Source organism: Sus scrofa, chromosome 4 (genome assembly GCF_000003025.6).
Source record: "Sus scrofa isolate TJ Tabasco breed Duroc chromosome 4, Sscrofa11.1, whole genome shotgun sequence".
Lineage (NCBI taxonomy): Eukaryota > Metazoa > Chordata > Mammalia > Artiodactyla > Suidae > Sus > Sus scrofa.
Genome location: NC_010446.5, coordinates 110,200,097 through 110,220,137, shown reverse-complemented (window position 1 = coordinate 110,220,137; position 20,041 = coordinate 110,200,097).

The window sequence follows — 20,041 nt, the reverse complement described above, 5'->3', positions numbered from 1 at the left end:
AAAAAACAAAAAAAAAATCATTTAAATAAGATATTTGGGGCTGCTGTGTGGCAATCACATCCTAGGGCCCACAGAGGACACTGGTGGCTTAGACTAGGGAGATGGCTGTCCCTGGGGAGGAATGGTCAGATTTTAGGGATACTTAGGAGGATTGGGAGCTAAAGAAAAGCAGAGGAGTCAAGGACAACTTTGCTTTTCTCACTTGTATAACCCAGTGCATGATCAAGTTCATCCCATGGGAATTTTGGTTGTGGATCCGTGAAGGGAGATGCCTCTGGGGCCTCGACTAAAGATGTCGAGTCACACAGACTTTGCCAGACACAATAAGGATGCTGCATTCAATTTGAATTTTAGATAAACAAGAAACTTTTTTTTAGTATAAATCTGTCCTAAACATTACATGGGACATACTCATACTAAAATATTTTCATTATTATCTGAAACTCAAATTGAACTGGGCATCCTGTATTTTTATTTGTTACATCTGACGACCCTACAGGAACTTGTGTCCATGGATCTGAGATTCATGACAGAGGGCTAGACGGAAATGTAGGCTTGACAACTGTCAGCACAGAGCCACGCTTGAAGCATCAGACGTTGGTGGGGGCGGGGGTAGCTTAGGGTCAATCTGTAGAGGAGACAAGGCCTAGGACAGAGTCTGATTAACCCCAACATTTAGGGTTTGGGTAGAGGGGAAAGGAGGAAAACAGGGGAGCATCACAAAAGCCGGGAGTCGTAGAAAGAAGAACATGTGCAGAAAAATAAAACACACGAGGGTTTAAAAGTACCCGCCTATTGTGGCTCAGCGGATCCGATGACTGGTATCCATGGGGACATAGGTTCGATCTCTGGCCTCACTCAGTGGGTTAGGGACCCGGCATTGCTATACGCTGTGGTGTAGGTCGCAGATGCGGCTCGGATCTGGCGTTGCTGCAGCTGGAGTATGTGTAGCCCGGCAGCTACAGCTCTGATGAGACTCCTAGCCTGGGAACTTCCTTATGCCACACGTATGGCCCTAACAATACAAATAAAAAATATAAATAAACAAAGCATTCACTGAATGTCGGGAGAAGCCAGTGGTGGTCTTGGTGACAGCAGTTATGTTCTGTGTTGGGGAAAAATATAAAATATGGTGATTTGAGGCGTAAATGGGTGGATTTGAGATGTTTCTTCTGAAGGAGAAGGTGCTAGTTTGAAGAAGAGGTAGGATCAAGGGCGGGCTTGGGTTAATATTAGAGACTTGAACTTGTTTCAGTGTTGATAGGAAGCCATGAACAGAGAGAGAGAGAAATTGAAGATGAAGGAACAGAGGAGACAGACCAGGCGCCCGAGGTGGCAGCGAGGGTGGGGATCCTGAACGTGTGTGGCCAGATTCGAGAGAAGCATGAGCATCTTCCATCAAACCAGGAGGCCGAGTGGCCAGGAAGGGTCCCAGCAGACTGGCGGAGGGATGGCCACCGGTTGAAAATTTCTGGCCTTGGGGCTCCCCTTTTGTCTTTGACAGGGAGGTGATAGTGTCTGCTGAGAATTAAGAGGGAAGTAAAGTTGAAAGTTTGCGAACAGGGGATGAGGTTTCAAAGTGGTCGTGCAAGGAGTCAAACAGATGTAAACTAGGGAGGATGTGGCAGGCGGTGCAGAGGACCCGGGAATGGGGATGCCATCGGCTTGCTGCCGTGACTGTCCCTCGCCGGCAGAAATCGCCCGCCACATAGGTACAGTTCAGAGGGAAAGGGGAGCTGGTGCATCTCTGGTTGGGGATTTTGCTGGGTGGTATTACAAGAAGGGGGTGTGTTAAAGGCAAGTGGGAATCAAATTCTGAGCCATGCCAGCTAAGGCGTGGGAGGGCACTGAAGAAATAAGAGGTTGCAGGATAGGGGGAAAGAGGAGGGGTCAGGGGACAGGTGTAGGCCCAGGGATTGAGTGACTACGCTGCACTGCGAGGCTAGAAGAGGCCAGAATTAGTCATTTCCGAGGTGGGGGAGTTCTGGGTGGTGACTTCGTCTGGGGAGTGGTGATGAAGTGGGTGGCCAAAACAGTGGGACTGAAGGTCATGAGGGATGGGGAAACCAAGTGACCCAGGGGCTAGGGTGTGGGCTGGTCACTCTCAAGGATACTGAAGTCATCCATGGTGATGGCAGAGCCTCCTGTCTCCTCCATGGCTTCACCTCTCCCGGCAACGCCTCCCTGTTTGTCAGGCCCCATGGGTTGCTATGGTGGTGGGCGGGAAGACGGGAGGTGGCCGGGCTAAAGCTGGGAGGGGACTCTGAGCCACTTCCAGGGTAGAAAGAGATCCTGTGGAGGCTTGAAACAAAACAGATTCCTCTGAGTCTTTCCAGGCTGAAGGCAACCACAGCCCGCCCTCCATATGTGTCAGGACAGAGAAAATCTTGGAAGATTCGTTCTCTTCTCAGTGTTACTCTGGAAGCCCAAGGAACTAGTATATTCTGGTAATAACCAGAGTGGGAGGCCTCCGCTCCTCCCCTCCCCAAACCCCAGAGCCTGCCCCCTGTCTTAGGTTCTTTCGGCCATTCTCGCGAGAAAATCCTGTCTCACTTCCACCTCCACTTGGCCACTAACTCTGCCTCTTTCTATTCCCACAGCACCTGCTCTGATTCATGGTGTTGTCATCTGTCTCCTAACATCACAATTGTTTCCTAAATGATTTCTCTGCTTCCCTCCTGCCACACCCTCCCCACCCCCCAATTTTCCCCGGCTTCTCCCCCTTCCCAAGAGGCCAAGGCTAGAGAATGGACACTCCTAACAGTGAATTCACCAGCTCAACCATTTACTCAGCCATCAGTATAATCTTCCCCAAACGCGCTTCGGTCACATGACTCTTGTCCTCAAAATGTCTCAGGAGATCTCTGTGTCTACAACACAAAGATCAAAGTCTTTAGCATAGTATTTAAGACTCCTTTTAAGCTGGTCCCATGTTTTTCGTCACCAATTCCTCCCACCAGGCACTTCGCGCCAGCACCCCTGGGTTGTTTTACATTAGCTGAAATCAGCAATGTTCTGTCCTGACTCTGGGGTTTGGATCCACTCTCCCCTCAGCCTGGGATGCCCCTCGTCCCGTGCTCCACCTGCATCCTGTAGGGCTTAGCTACAATCACACCTTCTTCCTGGTACCTCATCTGACCCTCATCATTCAGAATTAATCAGCCCTGCCTCTACCATGAAGCCAGGAGGTTGTGCCAGCATCTCTGTTTAGCGTGTATTTTCAGTTGTGTCTACAGTAAGCAGTTTAGAAGTCGGGTATGGAACCCTTATTCTGCAAATACGCATGGTCATATGAGACACAGGGTACAATGAAGACTGGTCCTGCCTTCGAGGTGCTCGTGTTCCGCTGGGGTGCCCGGTGAGCTGACTGCCAATGGCAAAGCTTCGCGGTGGTACTAAGATAGGCGAAGGGCTGATCCCACCATGGAGTGCAATTATTGGTTTATGTCTGTCTCCTCAGCTAGAACCTAAGTTCCTGGAGTTCAGAAAGATGTTTTGTTTATCTCAGAGTCCCCACGCCTCGGCCCAGAGCCTGGCAGGTTGTAAAAGCACCCTGTGTGGTTTGTGGGGAGGAACCTCAGGCTTCCAGAAGGCAGGAGCTGTGTCTCCTTCATTCTTCTATTTTTCTCCCTTCTGGTGCCTTGTACCTGGCCTGGCAGAGCTGGCATTTGCTGAAAGGAATTAAGAGACAGAGTTGCTCAGAAGTAGCAGGTGCTCTGGGGACCTGTGAGTAACGGTTGACCAGCTTTGTGCTTCAGACCAGACACGTGCTCACGATTCATAGACCCAGACACCAGAGAGTCACTGCCCATTCCAGGGGGCCTCCCTAAGGCTGGCTGACGGACCAAGAGAGCCCAGCCCCCCACCCTACGGTGACTATGGCCACTCTGTCCTGCACGTGGGGCAGGGGGCAGGAACCCGGGGACCAGGCAGGAGTGCCCCACTGCAGCAGTGAGAGGCAGGCTGAGAGGCACCAGCAGAACGCCTCCCCTCATCCTGCCACTATGGGCCACCCCATCTTGGTTTGGGAGGCTGTGCGTGCAGCACTGTGACGACAGCTGTCGAGTCACCCACCTTATGAAAAGGACAGAGGGGACCTGGTCCCTAAGTGTGGCTTCAAAATGACCCCACAAGCCCTCTGGAGACATGTGGGGAGGGAGTGTCTGCTCAGGGGGCAGGTGCAGAGGTTTCCAGGAGACTCATCCCCCACCCCACCCCCGGCCAAATTTGTGAATCAGTGGGGGTGGAGCAGTATGCAGAGGGTGAAGAAGTTATGATAAAAGCTGGACAATGTCCTGAATTCCTGGGCTGAGGAAAATCCCCCCAGGGCTCCACAGTTCCTACCAGGAAGTGGGGAATTCCTAGTAGCTTATGGGGGCGGGAGGGTGGCTGCCAAAGGGGTCAGGGCTCAATTAGCAAGGACAACCGCTCCTGAGCCAAGTCCCCGCTGTTTGCTGGAGGTGTGGGGGTGGGGTGAGGCTGCTGGGATCCAAGGTGCCCCTTTAAGTCTGGGATGCAGAGTGCTCCATTCCCACGGGAGGCGGGCTGCCCCACCCCAGCCTTCCCGGTCCCTCCCCAGACGTCCCAGAGGCTCCACGTGGCCCCTCCTCTCCTCCCCGCGCTCCTCCCCGCGCTCCTCCCCGCGCTCCTCCTCATTTATTACCCTCGGCCCTCGGCTCATCTCCCCCACCCCCAGGAAAAAGCCAAGGGAGGGCCCGGGTCTGCCTCTCTGTAGAGGGTCTGCAGGGCACCGTGAGAAGAGCTTGGGGTCTGGTCTGTGCCTGCGGCAGCCACAGGCTCAGACTCTGTCCAGGCAAGTCACTCAACTGCTCCCAGCCCAGGCTTGTGCTTCTGTAAAATGAAAATGCCCTTTTGCAAAGCTGCTTGAAGAGCCATTGTATATAAGGGCTGTTTGCAAATTTGCTGTAAATATAAGAAGAATGTAAACAAGTGTTTAACTGAATCGCTTCGCTGTGCAGCAGAAACTAACACAACATTGTAAATCAGGTCTATGCCAATAAAATAACATAGTTTAAGAACATAGTTTCAACACTCAGCTATGCCTTTATTCACGCATCCATTCCACACGGTACTTATCCACACGACTATGTGCCTGGCGCTGTTCGCTGTGCTGAGCAGTGAACACATCAGGAGCTAACACTTCAAAAGCCCCGGTCCTCCAGGAGCTAACACTTCAGTGAGGAAGATGAACAAGAAACTCACCAACAAATGAATAAATATGTAATATAGAATAGATATCATTTTCTGCTCTGCAGAAAAGTAAAACGGGCTAAGGTGACAGCAGTCAGGATGGTTCCATCTCGGGATGCTCAGGAAAAGCCTCCGGAAGCAGCGACACTCTGGGGGGAGCATTCCAGGCCAAGCGAACAGCAGTGCCAGTGCTCTGGGGCAGGGAGGCTCTTGGCTCGAGGACCAGCATGGAGCCTCTGTGGCTAGAGTGGAGTGACCAGGGCCTGTGCAGGAGGATGAGGTCAAAAGGGAAGGCAGGGCAGGGCCTGAGGGCCTTGTTTGTCATGCTGGGGAGTTTGGTTTTACCCTAAGGGTTCTGAGCAGGGGAGTGAACTGACCGATTTATGCTTTTAAGAGTACTCTGTGTGGGGAGTTACTTGACAGCCAAAATGGGGCCAGGAGAGAAGCTAGGAGGCTGTGATCATCAGTCATCACAACTGCTGCCCCTCCCCTACCTCCATCCCTCCCCCACTATCATTCCAGCCTGACCCACAGGGCCTCGCTCCTCTCCTCGGCTCACCTCCCGGTTCACCCTTTCCTTGGTCTGGAGGCTGTCCCCACTCGCCACTGTAGCTGCCACCAGTGGCCTACAGTGATTTCAGCCCTCCTCCTGCTGGGACTCTGCACTCCCTGGGCTTCTTGGTCCAGGGGGTCCCGTTCGAGGGGCAAAGTACAAATTCGAGCGTTCCCGTCCTGGCACATCGGAAACAAATCCGACTAGGAACCATGAGGTTTTGGATTCGATCCCTGGCCTCGCTCAGTGGCTTAAGGATCCAGCATTGCCGTGAGCTGTGGTGTAGGTAGTAGACGTGGCTCAGATCTGGCGATGCTGTGGCTCTGGTGTAGGCCAGCGGCAACAGCTCCGATTAGACCCCTAGTCTGGGAACCTCCATGTGCCGCGGGTGCGGCCCTAAAAAGACAAAAAAGACAAAAAAAAAAAAAAAAAGTACACATGCCCACATAAGGTCCACTCTCTGGGCATCCTTCTTCCCTCCTCTGGGGGCCCCTCTCTCTTCCCCAAGGTGTCAGTGTTACCCCAAGATCCCTCCCAGGTTCTGCCCCAGGCCCCTTCTCCTCCCACCCTGACTGCACCCCGCTGTGACCCTCCCCCCACTGCTGGCACAGCTGGCACACTCCCTGTGGGTCGGTTCATCACCTGTGTTTACAGTGCTCCCACCACACTCTTCTCAGATGCCGTCATGGGGAAGGTGAACCAGACAGACTGAACCCCTGCCCTGAGGGAAGTCACATTACTGCGGTGGGAGAAAATGTAAAGGACTTTACAATAGAATGTTGGGGCGTGATTAATGGTATGATTAAAAATTAAGGCAGGGTAAGTAGCTAGAGAGAGATGGGGTCAAGGGCTACTCCAGAGAGAAATCTGAATTAAGTGCACGAGCCACGTGGGTATCTGAGAAGAGAGTGTTTCAGGCAGAGGAAAGAGCAAGTGCAAAGGCCCTGAGGTGAGAAATGAGCTCGTAGGGAAGGCTCAGGTGGCTGGCGCAGGGGGAGCGGTGGTGGACGGGGCCGTCTCATGGATAACTCCAGACTCTTCTCTTAGCCTCAGACTCCAATTCCTGTGTCTTTCTGGACTTTTCCAGCTAGCGGTTCTACAAGTATCACCACAAAGTCAGTGGCTCCAAAACTTAACCCATTTTCTTCCTCTGGAAACCTGTTCCTCTTCCTGTCCTCTGGTCTAAACCATCCCTCACGTTGGGATGCTGGCAGTAACTGTGACTCCTGCCTTCACCCCACACAGCCAGCCAATCGCAAGTCCCATTAAACCCCCTTTAAAAATATTTATTTTGGAGTTCCCGTTGTGACTCAGCAGTAATGAATCTGACTAGCATCCATGAGGACGCAGGTTGGATCCCTGGGTTAAAGATCCAGCACTGCCGTGAACTGTGGTGTAGGTTGCAGATGCAGATTGGATCCGGCATTGCTGTGGCTGTGGCCGTGGCTGTGGTGTAGGCTGGCAGCTACACTAGGGGGCTGACTGAGGCATTCGAGTTCCAGAGACAAGGTTAGTTTTCTGCAGGGGTCTGTGTTGACTTGGGGGCCCAGGTGTGTGCCGTCCCTGAGCTGCAGGGATGAGCTTTCCCTCTTCCCTGAGGCCTGCCCTCTCCCTCCAGTTTCCTGCCCCAGCTCTATAGCCCTCCGCCTGCACTGTGTGCATTGGGTTCTTCAGCTTTTCTCTGAGTATGGCTCATCTTTCTGTTCAGAGAATTATCAGAGGTTAGCTTCTGCAATATCCTCACAACAGAGATGAGAGCCTGATCCAGAAAAAAAGGAGATAGATAAAAGAAGGTTTTTGTTTGTTTTTAGGGCTGCACCTGTGGCATATGGAAGTTCCCAGGGGTCTAATGGGAGCTACAGCTGCCAGCCTACAGCACAGCCACAGCAACGCTGGATCCTTAACCCACTGCTCGAGGCCAGGGATCCAACTTGCGTCCTCATGGGGACTAATCAGGTTCGTTTTCCCTGAGTCATGACAGGAATTTCCTAGGCCAAAGTCTTAAATTTTGCAGGGCCCCTGGGGAACTCAGCCTTTCCTCTGGCCACTCGCTCCAAACTTTATGATAAATTTCAGTTCCTAGAATGCACCGTCTCTTGCCGCAGGCCTTCCTTCTTTCTGCTTCCTCTGGTCCCAGGATCCCTGGTTCCAAGTTGGCGCTCCCCCGTTCCCTTGCCTCCCTAACTCCTACTCACAAGGAATCAGCAGCGTCGCCTCCTCTGGCAAGCCCTCTGTGACCTTCCCACATGTTCCCCTAGCACCCTGAGCCCACCTGGCTATGCTGCAAGTGCCCTTTATGTCTGTCCGGTCCTCCTCCAGCCTGGCAGTGCTTATGTTGTCTAGCTTGGTGGTAGAAACCCAGCTCCTGGCACCATGCTTGGCATTCTAGTAGAAGATACTCAACAAATATTTTTTGAATGACTGGATGGGTGAGAGAAGAATGGCCATGGGGTTGAGAGCAGGGGTGCATCCGGAAGGGTGCAGGCATCACAGGGAGCGATAGAGAAGGGGCACAGCAAAGGCAGAAGTGAAAGGATGGCCTTGGGCACGGTCACGTTCTGGAGCGAGGGGCCCCCTGATAGGAGGGGAAGGCAGGAGTGGGCTGAAGGGTGATGAGGTCCAAAGGGGGACGGGCCAAGGTAAGGCAATCAGACTTTATCCCAGAGGCAATGAGGAGCCTCCAAAGAGTATAAGAGAGCTGTGAGATGGTCAAAGCCACGTTTAAGAGCATCAGTCTGGTGTGGCCTGCAAGGGGCCAGGGGAGAGAGGAGTTTGGAGATGGCTCCCACTCCAGGGAGCCCGTTCCACACCCTTCTGTCAGTAGGAAGACCCCCAACCAGCCACAGGCTTCTGGCAGCCTTGGGCCGTGGAAGGAAGCTCCAACCCATGCATCCTCTTCCACCATTAGGCTCGCTTGCCCTTCCTGGTGACTCAGCCCAGAGGATCAGCTCAGAGCAGAAAGTCATTGTTGACAGGAAGAAGGGGCTCAGAATTTCCCTTCCTTAGTGGCTTCTTAGGCACCAAAAAAGCAACACAAGACAGCAAAGGGCGGGGAGGGAGGTCCCGAATGGGCTGGGGGCATGCCCGCCCACCCGCTCGGGACCCATGGTGCCTCAGGACAGCCAGCCTGACGGCACTGCTTGTTGGTGAGTCAGGCAGCCCTGGAAACCCTCTCCCCGCCAGCTGGGGAGATGTGGGGCCCATGAAGGAGGAAGGAGGCACGCTTCCAGCCTTCACAGGCTGGCTGCGCTGGAGGGAGCCCACCAGTCAGCACTGGCTCCTAGGAGGACAGTGGAGCAGGTGAGGGCATCAGAGTGGGGATGAAATCTGAGAACTAGAAGAGGGGGCAGAGGGCAAGAGCTTCCAGAAGGATGTATCCTGGAGCTGGGATCAGGTCACATAACCCATCCCTCTGACGTAGAAGCTGGCAAGAGTTAACCCACTGTGGCAGACACCGAGGCAGGCTGGCTCCAACCCCCAAAGTCACTGGAGATTAGAATTTGTTCTCTATAGAAGGGCAACGTCCCAGGCGGTGGCCTAGTTCCTCGGCTAGGTCATCCCACAGAATTCTGTGTGAGCCAGAATGTTTACTAAGAGAAGCCCTGGTGCCTATAGCTAACGATGCTGTTTCATGCACTCGCAATTTGGTTAAGCGGGTAGATCTCCTGGTAAGTGTTCTTACCACAAAAACAAAGCGAAGCAAAACAAACACCAAGGGTCACAAGGAAACTCGGGGAGGTGATGGATCGTCAGCTACCTCTGCTGTGGTGGTGGTTTCAGGGATGTACCCATCTGTCCAAACTCATCAAATTGTGTGCCTGAAATCTGTACAGTCTTCGTACATCAATTACACCCCCATAAAGATGTAGAAAGAGAGAGCGAGCACTGCAAGTCTGGGTGCAGGTGGAGGTGGGGAAGCGAGGGAACTGGAGCAGAGTCTGGAATCCATACCCATACCTGCATTTTCTCAACCAAAGAGGATGGGAACCCTGAGCCAGAGGGCAGAACTTCCAAATTCTCTTCCAGTTCCAGGCTCCATGTCTGGGAGAGGCTCCAGTGAAACCCACTCAAGCCCCTGTGGCTGGAGTTCCAACCTTCCCTGCACAGGAGGAAGCAGAATCCAGATGCTGCTGCTCATCTGCTTGGTGGCAGGAAGGGAGCAGCTGGCTTTAGCAAGCCTGGGGCCCACAGACCGATGTGAAGAGCAGATGTGGGTGCCAGGCCTGGGCTGAAGGCTGGTGGCAGGCGGTAGGAGGAGAGGAGGTGAGAGGGGAGCTGGGCTGAGAGGCAGGGCGCTGAGGAAGAGGGTCCATCCTGGGAGACCGCCCTGCCCACAGCCACCGCAGCACCCAGAGTTGCAGGTCAGAGGAACCCCGATTTTCCTTTCTGTCTTACCCATCCTCCTCCTTGCTCCCCTTCCCCAGTTCTCCCAGCACTGCAGACCCTGCAGCTGGTTCGGCTTTGGGCCAAGGACAGAAACGGGAGCCAGTGTGTCCCTCTGCCTGGAATTCTCTTCTCAAAGGTGCCACAAAGCTGGCTCCTTGTCACAGTCTCTGCTAAAAACATCACACCTTCCAAGAGGCCTTCCCCAACTATACCTCTAGCGGAGGCCACCCTGGCATTTCTAGTTCATTCTAGCAGGGAGGCAATCCTTAGTTCGTTCTCACAGTAGCCCTGATCACTCCTGGCTACTCTCTGCCCTTGGTTTCCTGGTCTGCTCTGTGCCTCATCTGTGACCTAAGCCCCAGAAGCTCAGGGACCACATCTGTGTTGCTCAAGCGTGGGAGGACAGTGCCTGGCACAGAAGAGGTGCTCAGATGTTCAGCTTGTTCAAAAATGAATAATAATGGCTAACATTTATGGAGGTTTACTACCACCAAGTACTTTCTTTATATATTAACTTGGGGTCAGCAGACTGTGAGCCTCAGGGCAAAGCCAGCTGCATTATAAAGCTTTGTAAACAAAGCTTTATTAGCATCCACGCCCACTGGTGTATGTACTGCCTCTGGCTGCCTTTGGATAAAATGACAGAGCTGAACAGTGATGACAGAAACTGCATGGACAGTAAACTAAAAATACTTACCCTCTGGCCCTTTACAGAAAAGGATGGCTGACCTCCGTGCTAAGCCGGTCCCTCCTCCCCGATGCCCTCGAGGCCGGCGCTGTGGTTACCTCTGCCATTCTACAAATAAGGCAACTGAGGCTCAGCACGCTCGCCCCAGGTCACTGGTAAGTACAAATGTACTTGAACCCTGACCGTCTTGCTCAAGGCCCATGCCCTTAGCTAGCTGCCACGTTCTCATGACCCTCTAGGAAGTGACAGGAAGAGAGAGACGGAAAGTCAGGAGGTCAGAGTCATTTCCTAGCCTGTTAAAAAGGAAAGGAAAGTGGAAAATAGAGAAAGCTCGGCAGCCGGAGGTCAGCCAAGCCCTCGGATGCTGGGCTGTTGCGTTTAAAGTTTGGCCCAACTCTGAGACCCGGAGCTCTCACATTCTGTTCCTTGGAGCAAGAGTCTTAGCCCCGAAACATAAATAAAGACCCTCTTCCTTCAATCTGAAGACCGAGGGTAAAACATTCTCTGTTTAGGACATGAGATCCTGGCGTTCATCTTAAACTTTCATCCCTCGGCCTCTGCCACTGCTTACCTCTGTAAGAATCAAGGATCCTGTGTGATCTGCGATTTAGCACAGGTAAGGGTGATCCGAGGTTGCACATTCTGCTTTTTGGGAGAAGAGGGGGTTTCTACAAAAGTGCTGGCTTCTAGCGTCTCCACTGTGTGAACAGGTTTGAACCTCCCATTCCTCTGATGCTAAAATTTGGATACAGTTCAACCCACAGGTTAATGAAACCAAGCAGATCCTCTAGAATCAGACTATTAACTGCAGTCTTGGAAAAACCTGTGTACGCGGCCTCCCAGGAATACCGAGAGCTTTTCCTCACTGATTTAAGACATTTTTAACAAGGGGTGGCTGTCAGCTGGAGACAGTCCTGCGGGCCTTGCTGGGCTGCAGGTTCGGGTCGAGTGAGCATCCCCTGGCAGGTGCACGCTGGCGGGGAGTCCTGGAAGAGCACCGACCCCCAAAGCTTTGGCCTCTGGAGGTTGCACAAAGACTACCCAGCACCTCCAGGGTCATTACTGCATTTTCTCATGCCAAGGCCCTGAGGGAACGGTTTCTTTTATCCCTGCCAGAGAGGGTACGAAATTTGTTCAGTGCCACACAGCAAAGTGGCCCCGAACAACTGCCCTCCGTTTGGATGAACTCCTTGCTTATGAAGCAACCTCCTGATGACTCACTGGAGAGCCTGATAGAGGAACAGAGGGGATCTGGGTGGGCACTTAGGTATTCTCATTCGGTTCCTCCGTCTAGGTCCCTGCTGCATTTCCAGTACCCCAAACCCAGCCCAGAGCACACCCTCGGTCGGTGTTTGTGGAGAGGTTTGAAATGACACGCCCCTGCTCCAGAGAAGCACCCAGTCTGCTGGAGGAGGTGGAGCAGATACACACAGAAGCCTAGAATAAGCTGGAACGTGGAAAAGGGCCCCTGGACAGAGACACGATGTCATGGGCTTCTGAGAAGGAGAAAACCACACAGGTTGGGGAAAGAGGAATTCTTAGGGAAGGTGGCAGCTGAGAGGTTTACTCAGGTGGGGACAGGGGCCTCGTGACAGGTCTCTGGCCTCACCAGTCCTCTCCCCACCAACCCCCATCACCCGCACTTGGCCATCCCCAACCACACTCCTCTCTGCCCCTCGGCCTTTGCGTCTCCCTCTCCCTGGAATGCCCCTCCGCACCTCCTGCCGTTGCCTCTCCTCTCCCCTCCCCTGCAAACTGCTCCAGCTCCCCCACCCTCTCCAGGAGGATCCCAACCTGGCTTCCTGCCTGTGCCACTAACTACAGGCTGGGGCACTCACTAGTCGGTCACTTACTTGTCTCGCCCCTCTAATCTGCTGGACCAGGAGCTCCTTGAGAGCAGACTGTCTCTGATTTTGGGAATTCCAGCAGCTAACCTTGAGCCAGGCTGTAGTAAACATTCAAGAATGATTTATTGGGTGAATGTGTATCCAATTTTTGTGGGGCGGGGCCTGTGGGTGGATAATAGATGATGAGGGTGAAGCAGGAGGCTAGGACCAACCAGAGGAAGGCCCTGCCATCGGAAGCAGGGGCAGGGGTGGGGGGGGGGCGTGTAGAGCCCCTGGGTCACTGAGGGAGCCACAGCAGCTGGCGGGGCCACTGCAGGTGCATAAGGGCTAGAGCAGAGAAAAGAGAGGCCATGAGGGAGGAAGGTCCAAGGCTGGCCAAAGCATCCTGGTGACGTCTCCGGAGCCTTTGATGAGCCTGCTCAGGCCCCAGGTTCTGCTCACACCTTGGCTCACTGACAAAGCAAATGCAAACCCTGCAGCTCTGGCGTCCTGCCTGACCATGACCTCAACCAAGAGCAGAGGGCCTATGACAAGCATGTGACCCAGCAGCCAGCCACCAGGACAGGCCACTGTGGGAAGGAACAGGGGAGGGGAGGGCGCTTCCGGCAGGGAGGATAACCTGGGTTTTTGAAATCCATTCATTCATTCATCCACACATTCAACAACAAACTTCTATTGAGCACCTAGTATATTTGTCCCATGGGAAACAAAAAGCTGCCTCTGTCCTCAAGAAGCTCATAATTTAGTTGGCAGGAGGGTGAGAAGTGTATGCACAAAGAGAGACACGAACGCAAGAGAGGCAGAGACCGAAGCATCACGGAGCTTCAGAGGAGGGTGAAGGTATTCCTGCTGAGGAAACAGGAAGGCTTCCCAAGCGTGGAAGCCTTCAGAGACATGAGCTCAACAGGAGGACCGGGAAGGGGGGGAGGAAGGGACAGCAGGCCAGGCAGAAGGAGGCCATGAGCTGCTGGGGACGGGAACCATGGCAGTTTGGTTCTGTCCCTGGTCCCTGGCAGTGCTCAATAAGCACGTGGCTTGTTTGCCCAAGGAGGCAGTGAGCTTCTCCTGGCCCCTCCTCCCTCCCTGCCCACCCGGACCCACCACTGACCACTTGAACGTCTCTCTCAATAGCACTTGGTCTGCGGAACCCCTTTTCTTCTGCCAAACCCACATCGTTGATCTCAAAGGCAAAACCTCTCCTCTCCCGACACCACAAATCTTTCCTTGCATCCTTGATCTCACCCCCACCTGCCCCCAGGACCCCGCTCATCTGCGGCCTCCGCATCTCCATCTGTTCAGTCTCTTTCTCTCTGGGCAACATCTCTTTAGCTGATCAACGGAGTTAAGTCTCTGGCACCCCCCAAACCCCCTCACTTCCTGATTAGATGTTGCATTTCCAGAGGCCACGAGTCCATGCAGCCCCATATGCACCTCTCCCTGGGCCCCTCAGAACCTAAGGACAGGGCCCTCAACTCAGAAAGTATTCACCGAATGGATGGATCTGAACTTGTCACCCCTCAGCGTCCTCAGTGGTTCCTCAAGGTAAAGTCAAATACTGCCTGCATGACCCTCCCGGCCTCTCTCCCACATCCACCCTTCCTCCCCAGCCCGAATCATTCCGGAATAATTACACTGCCCAGAGCCCACTACACTGTCATTCACCTCTCCTGGCCTCTGCGGTTCCCTCTCTCTGGAGTTCCCTTCCCTACTCTCTACTTTTGCTCTCAATGCAGTTCCAAGGTCTCCTCCTCCTAGAAACCCCCCTGACGCCTCACCAGCTTAACTACTCCGAAGGCCTTCCAGCACTGCCTCTCTGTGCAGGAGCAGGGAGTGCACAAATGCCAGAGCTCCTTGAGAACAGGGAGGGGTCTTTTCAAAGATTTTAGCCCTATGACTAGGGCCTGGCGATTGCTAGGCGCTCAATGTCCATCAAATGAATGACTCCGTTAAAATCTGGAGAAGTGGCATTCCTGTCATGGCTCAGCGGTACAAACCTGACTAGTAGACATGAGGATGCAGGTTCGATCCCTGACCTTGCTCAGTGGGTTAAGGATCTGGCGTTGCCATGAGCTGTGGTGTAGGTCGTAGATGCAGCTGGGATCCAGCGTTGCTGTGGCTGTGGTCTAGGCCATCGGCTACATCTCTGATTCAACCCCTAGCCTGGGAACTTCCTGAACTTCCTTACGCTGCACCTGAGGCCCTAAAAAGAAAAAAGAAAAAAAAAAAATCTGGAAAAGTGCTAGCAGTTTCAGAAGCGTGTGTCTAATTTTCCTCTTAAATCCTGGCTCCCACCTGCAAAAAGGGGTAAAACTCCCTGGGGACCCAGAGTGTCCAAGATGACATGCCTCCACAGTTCTAGGACCACCCCCACTCCCAACACTCAGCCCCAAGAAGACTTTTAGTTGGCTTAAAACCTAGGCCTATAGTCCATGATCTAATTTTTTTTCAACTGAAGGAAGAACCAGAACATGACTTCTATTGTTGTGTTCTAAAAATATTTCTTCTTTGGTTCTTCTTTCTTCAAAATAGCTTTGGCATGACAGTCTTCTTGCATAAGTCAAATAGCATTTTAGGAGCTTCAAGGGAAGCAAATAACTGACCTAAGGTGGGGGTAAAGAGAGGGGAGGCGAGACAGTTCCATGTCCACCGAAGCAGACCCTGGGCTTGGGGCAGGGATGCTGGCACCAGAGCCCGGGATCAATCATCTTTAAGCATCAGAAAACACTTACTGCGTGATTACAGCTGGGGCGCTGCATCTAAATGGAAGAGAAGATACCTGTGAATCTGATTTATTTTCTGTGGCCAGCTCCCTCTGACCACATCACCACTGCTCCTTCCATCAATGACTGTAACTAACATTCATCAAACATCTGCTCGGCAACGAGGGTCTGGTTGTCTCTAGGACTGACTTTTCACCAACTCTCGAAGACACATAGTATTACTTCCACTTGACAGATGAGGAATCTGAGGCGCAAAAGAGGTTCCTAGGTCGCTCCAGTTTTCACAGCTAAAAGTAGATCTGGATCTGAAATCTGATCTCTAACTGGAAGTCCTTTAATAAGTGACGGCTGCATGAGTCTTCCAAGAGGAAAGAGTATTTTCTAGGAAATTTCTAATTTGATACTAGCCCTAATCATGGCGGGGGGGGGGGGGGCGCGCAGGTGTGTCACAATTGTTGGAATCCTCATTTTGCAGCTGAAGAAACTGAGGTGCAGAGGTTCCAGCAAATGGCCAGAGTCCCTGTCTGAGGTGAAGCCAGATCCTGCACCACCGCATCGAGGACTGGACCCCTCCTGGGCCCCTCCTGGTTTCTAGCACAGAGCTCGGCACTGCAGTTTCTTAGAAGGTATTTAATTCCAGGAACAGAATTCTTACCTAACAGCTCCCAGGCATCACCATGGCCCTGCCTGGATTCTGGCCCAGACACCCGCTCCTGGGAAGGAGAGAAGGCCTGCAGCCCTGCACCGGGAGCTGGAATGTGAGGGAGAGGCCGGAGCTGTGCTGGGCTCCACAATCAGGAGGCTTTCTAATGAATGGACCAATTGGTCGTTGTGGTTCTGTGGGCCAATTGCGGTGAGAGGAAGGGGAGAGGCTCCCAGCGAACACTGCGTTCCTTCTCCTGCAAGTGGGAGCCAGGAGCACAGGCCCTGTCTCCCTACGGCTCCCCTCCCCCAGCCTCGCACCCTCCTGGCCCCCAGAACCGGGCTCTCCCCTCAACAGGGTCCAGAGCACTGTTTGCAGTAGGAGGGGGCTTGCCTGAGGTGGAAGCAGCCTTGGCCTTGTGCTGCCCTACCCCACCCCCATTGCTGCCTGGCTAGGGCACCGCTGAGGAGGCATTAAGCACAGCTACTCTGCAGTCCTTTTTTTTTTTTTTTTGCTTTTTAGGGCTGTACCTGAGGCATATGGAAGTTCCCAGGCTAGGAGTCGAATTGGAGCTGCAGCTGCTAGCCTATGCCTCAGCCATAGCAACTCAGGATCCAAGCCAAGTCTGTGACCTACCCCACAGCTCAGGGCAACACTGGATCGATCCTTCACCCACTGAATGGGGCCAGGGATCGAACCCACATCCTCATGGATATTTGTTGGGTTCTTACCCACTGAGCCACAGCAGGAACTCCATGGAGTCCTCTTTTAATGGAGCCTGGAGCAGTACTGACTGGAAACAGAGGAAGTGCCCTCTTGGCTTCACTATTTCTGAATGATGAGAGCTCTCCCCCTTATACAGCACCTGCTATATCCCAGCTGATGTCCCAGGCATTTTATACATGATAACTCAACTCTAGAGAAGACCTTTGAGGATGATGTCATTATTCTCCCCATTTTACAGATGAGGAAACTGAGGCCTAAGTAATTTAGCCAGAGTCACAAAGCTAGCAGGCTAGAGAGCTGAGATCTCAACCCAAGCATTATGTCCAGCAGGCATTTCTCTGCTCCAGGTTTCCAGCTCCCCAAAGTGACTTCCAGAAGCCAAGTCACCCCGGCTCCTGGAGCACATTTTCTCATCATCACAGTCACTGCCTCAAGTTGGTCTGTCCCCCCGGCAGGCTGTGAGCAGGAAGGGCAGGTACTTCAACCGACCAGGGTGAGCGCAGGGCCAGAACGTAGCAGGCCCTCAAAAGTGCCTGTTGCATTAGCAGATGACTACAGATAGCATAGCTTCTCACTTCCTGTTTCCGGGTAATTCTCTCGATTTGTTCTCAGGTCACACCGGGCCAGAGATAGGAAGTGAGCTTGTCTGCCGCTTGGACACCAGCAGACACATGATCCTCCTTGTGATGATTCTCTTTTTCCAGTGAGGTTTTGGACAAACTTTCATTCTAGAAGAGTCTTCAGCTGAGGGACTGTAACTCTAGTGGGTAGGGAGGGTATTTGGGAAGACAAAATACACTGTGAATAAATTGCTTCTTGGAGTTCCCATTGTGGCTCAGCAGAAATGAATCTGACTAGTGTCCATGAGGCTGTGAGTTTGGTCCCTGGCCTCGCTCAGTGGGTTAAGGATGCGGCGTTGCTGTGAGCTGTGGTGTAGGTCACAGACATGGCTGGGGTGGAGGCCCTAAAAAGACAAAATTAATTAATTAATTGCTTCTTCATTCCCTGGCTAGATTGATCAGCTTTGAGGGTTCATGAGAGCCTGAGAGAGTCTGTCCAGGTCCACAAGATGCTTCCCAGCCTGCTGGTGGCAGGAAGCTCAGGGCACAAGAGAGCGCTGGGCCCCTGATACAGACAGCCTCCCAGAATGCCTGCCTGCCCCCCAGGGGCAAGATGCCTGGAGGCATGGTCCTGAAGCCAGCACAAGTGTTTTTTGTACCTGCAGGGACAAGGGGACAGCTGGCTGTCCACCATCCAGGGGAAGAGTGGTCTCATCTATTCTATCGGTCATTTTCCACAGTACCACATGTTGGCTTGTTTTCACGGCAGCCCTGGGCAGCCAGCCGCCATGCACTTAACTGATGAGAAACCGCATCCAAGAGTCCCTCCGTTAGGGCCGCTTTACCGTTTTCATGCTGCCCACCTCCTCCTCCCCACCGCCACCGCCCTATATGAAGGGAGAAGACAGGACTAGGAGGGCAGCCTACAGAGTAAAGGAACTGCGTGGGGCAGCAGGGGAGACGGGTTGGTCGGGGGTCTTAGCACACTGGCCCTCTCGCAGGCAGGCAGCACCGTGCCAGGAGCATGGGGACAGGACAGCGGCATTTCCTCTGCAGCCCCAAGCTTCCGAGGCTGTGCTTTCCACCCCTGGTCCACTTCCCAAAGAGCCCTGGGCCACTGCAGTGCAAGAAAGAATGAGAGAGTGAGGGAGAGAAAGAGAGAGACAGAGAGAGAAGAAGGAGGAGCAAGGGAGAGAGAGAGAAAGAAATGAAGGGAGAAAGAACTAAAGGAGGAAAGAAAATAAAGGGAGGGAGGAAAAGAGAAAGGCAGGAAGGAAGAGAGAAAGAAAAAAAAAAGAAAAGGAAAGAAAAGAAAGAAGGAAAGAAAGGAAGAAAGAAAGAAAGAAAGAAAGAAAGAAAGAAAGAAAAGAGGAAGGAAGAAAGAAAATGAAAGAGAAAGAAAGGAGTCCTCTGTGATAGAAGTCAGCTCCCTAGAAAAGATCTCAAGGGGAAATTGCCTGTCAAATAATTTCAAGGAAATGACATTTTGACAACCAGCAAATGAGGCTTTGCTCCCACTTCCTGCCATCCATCTCCATTCTCTCTTTTCAGTCTCTCTCCTCCCACCCTTGGTTCATTCCACTGGCAGGCAGGGTCCCTCCACTCCTCCCTTCTGCCCTCCTCCAGGGTCAGGGGAGCGCTGCCTTCTTGATGATACTACATTAGGACATCATTTGAAAACCCAAATCTTAGATTGTTCCAAATTCCTCTCTGCCTCCCCCAGGACCCCGCTCCGGATGTGACTCTGCCCGTAGTCAGCAGGGAGAACAGCAGCTACTCTGACCAGACAGCACAGGGCACTGAGAGTTGTTCTCTCCAGGTTTCACTCCTGAGGCCCCCTTCCCGCACTGTGCCAATCATGGGTGACCTCGGAGGAGGCGGCTCGGCCTGTCTGGGCTTCCATTTGCTCATTTGAAGCAGTATGGGTGGAACGGCTTCTAGGTCTGGTCTGTGGTTCCAACACTCCGTGACCACGGACGGGCACACACAGGCTTGCACGGGTGTAAACAGCGAAGGAGCCACACACAGACACTGAGATCCAGCCAGAACCTGCCTCCCAAGTCTCCCAGCCAGACAGGCAGGGGCAGGAGTCCCTGCCCCGCTCAGGAGAGAGCAGAGGAGATGCTGCCTGGGGAGCCCCACTAGGCATAATGCCACGAGCACTTCCAGCCTCCATTTCCCCACGCCGGGTGGTAAACGTGTCTGAAGTTGAGCAGATTCATAAACTCCCCTTTGAAGGTAACAAGAGCTGAGACAGCTGCGAGTCCCTCTGCGGAGTCCCAGTTACCCAGAGCCTTGCTCATCTCTCTGCGGCTCCGCACAGGCAAAGCTCCCCAGCGTGGCATAGCCTACGCTTCCAAAGTGCTTCTTCATAACCAAGCACTTGTTTGGGGCTGTTCGTTGCCCTAGAGAGCCCCAGGCGTTACCCATTTGACCTCTTAGCCCCTCCTTGGGGAAAGGGCTCATCATCGCCATTGTCAAATGATCACGGCCTTTGTCTAAAGTCATATAGAAAATGAATGGCAGAGCTAGAACTAAATTTGGCATTGGGACTCTCAAGTTTACTCTCAAGCACTACTCTGTGTCATAAGTCAAGACCTGTGTGAGTGCACAGATAATAATAATAATAATAGTAATAGCACTACCTTTGGGTTCTGTGCCAAACACTTCATAGGCCTCATCCCATTAAATCACTTTTCACCAAAGT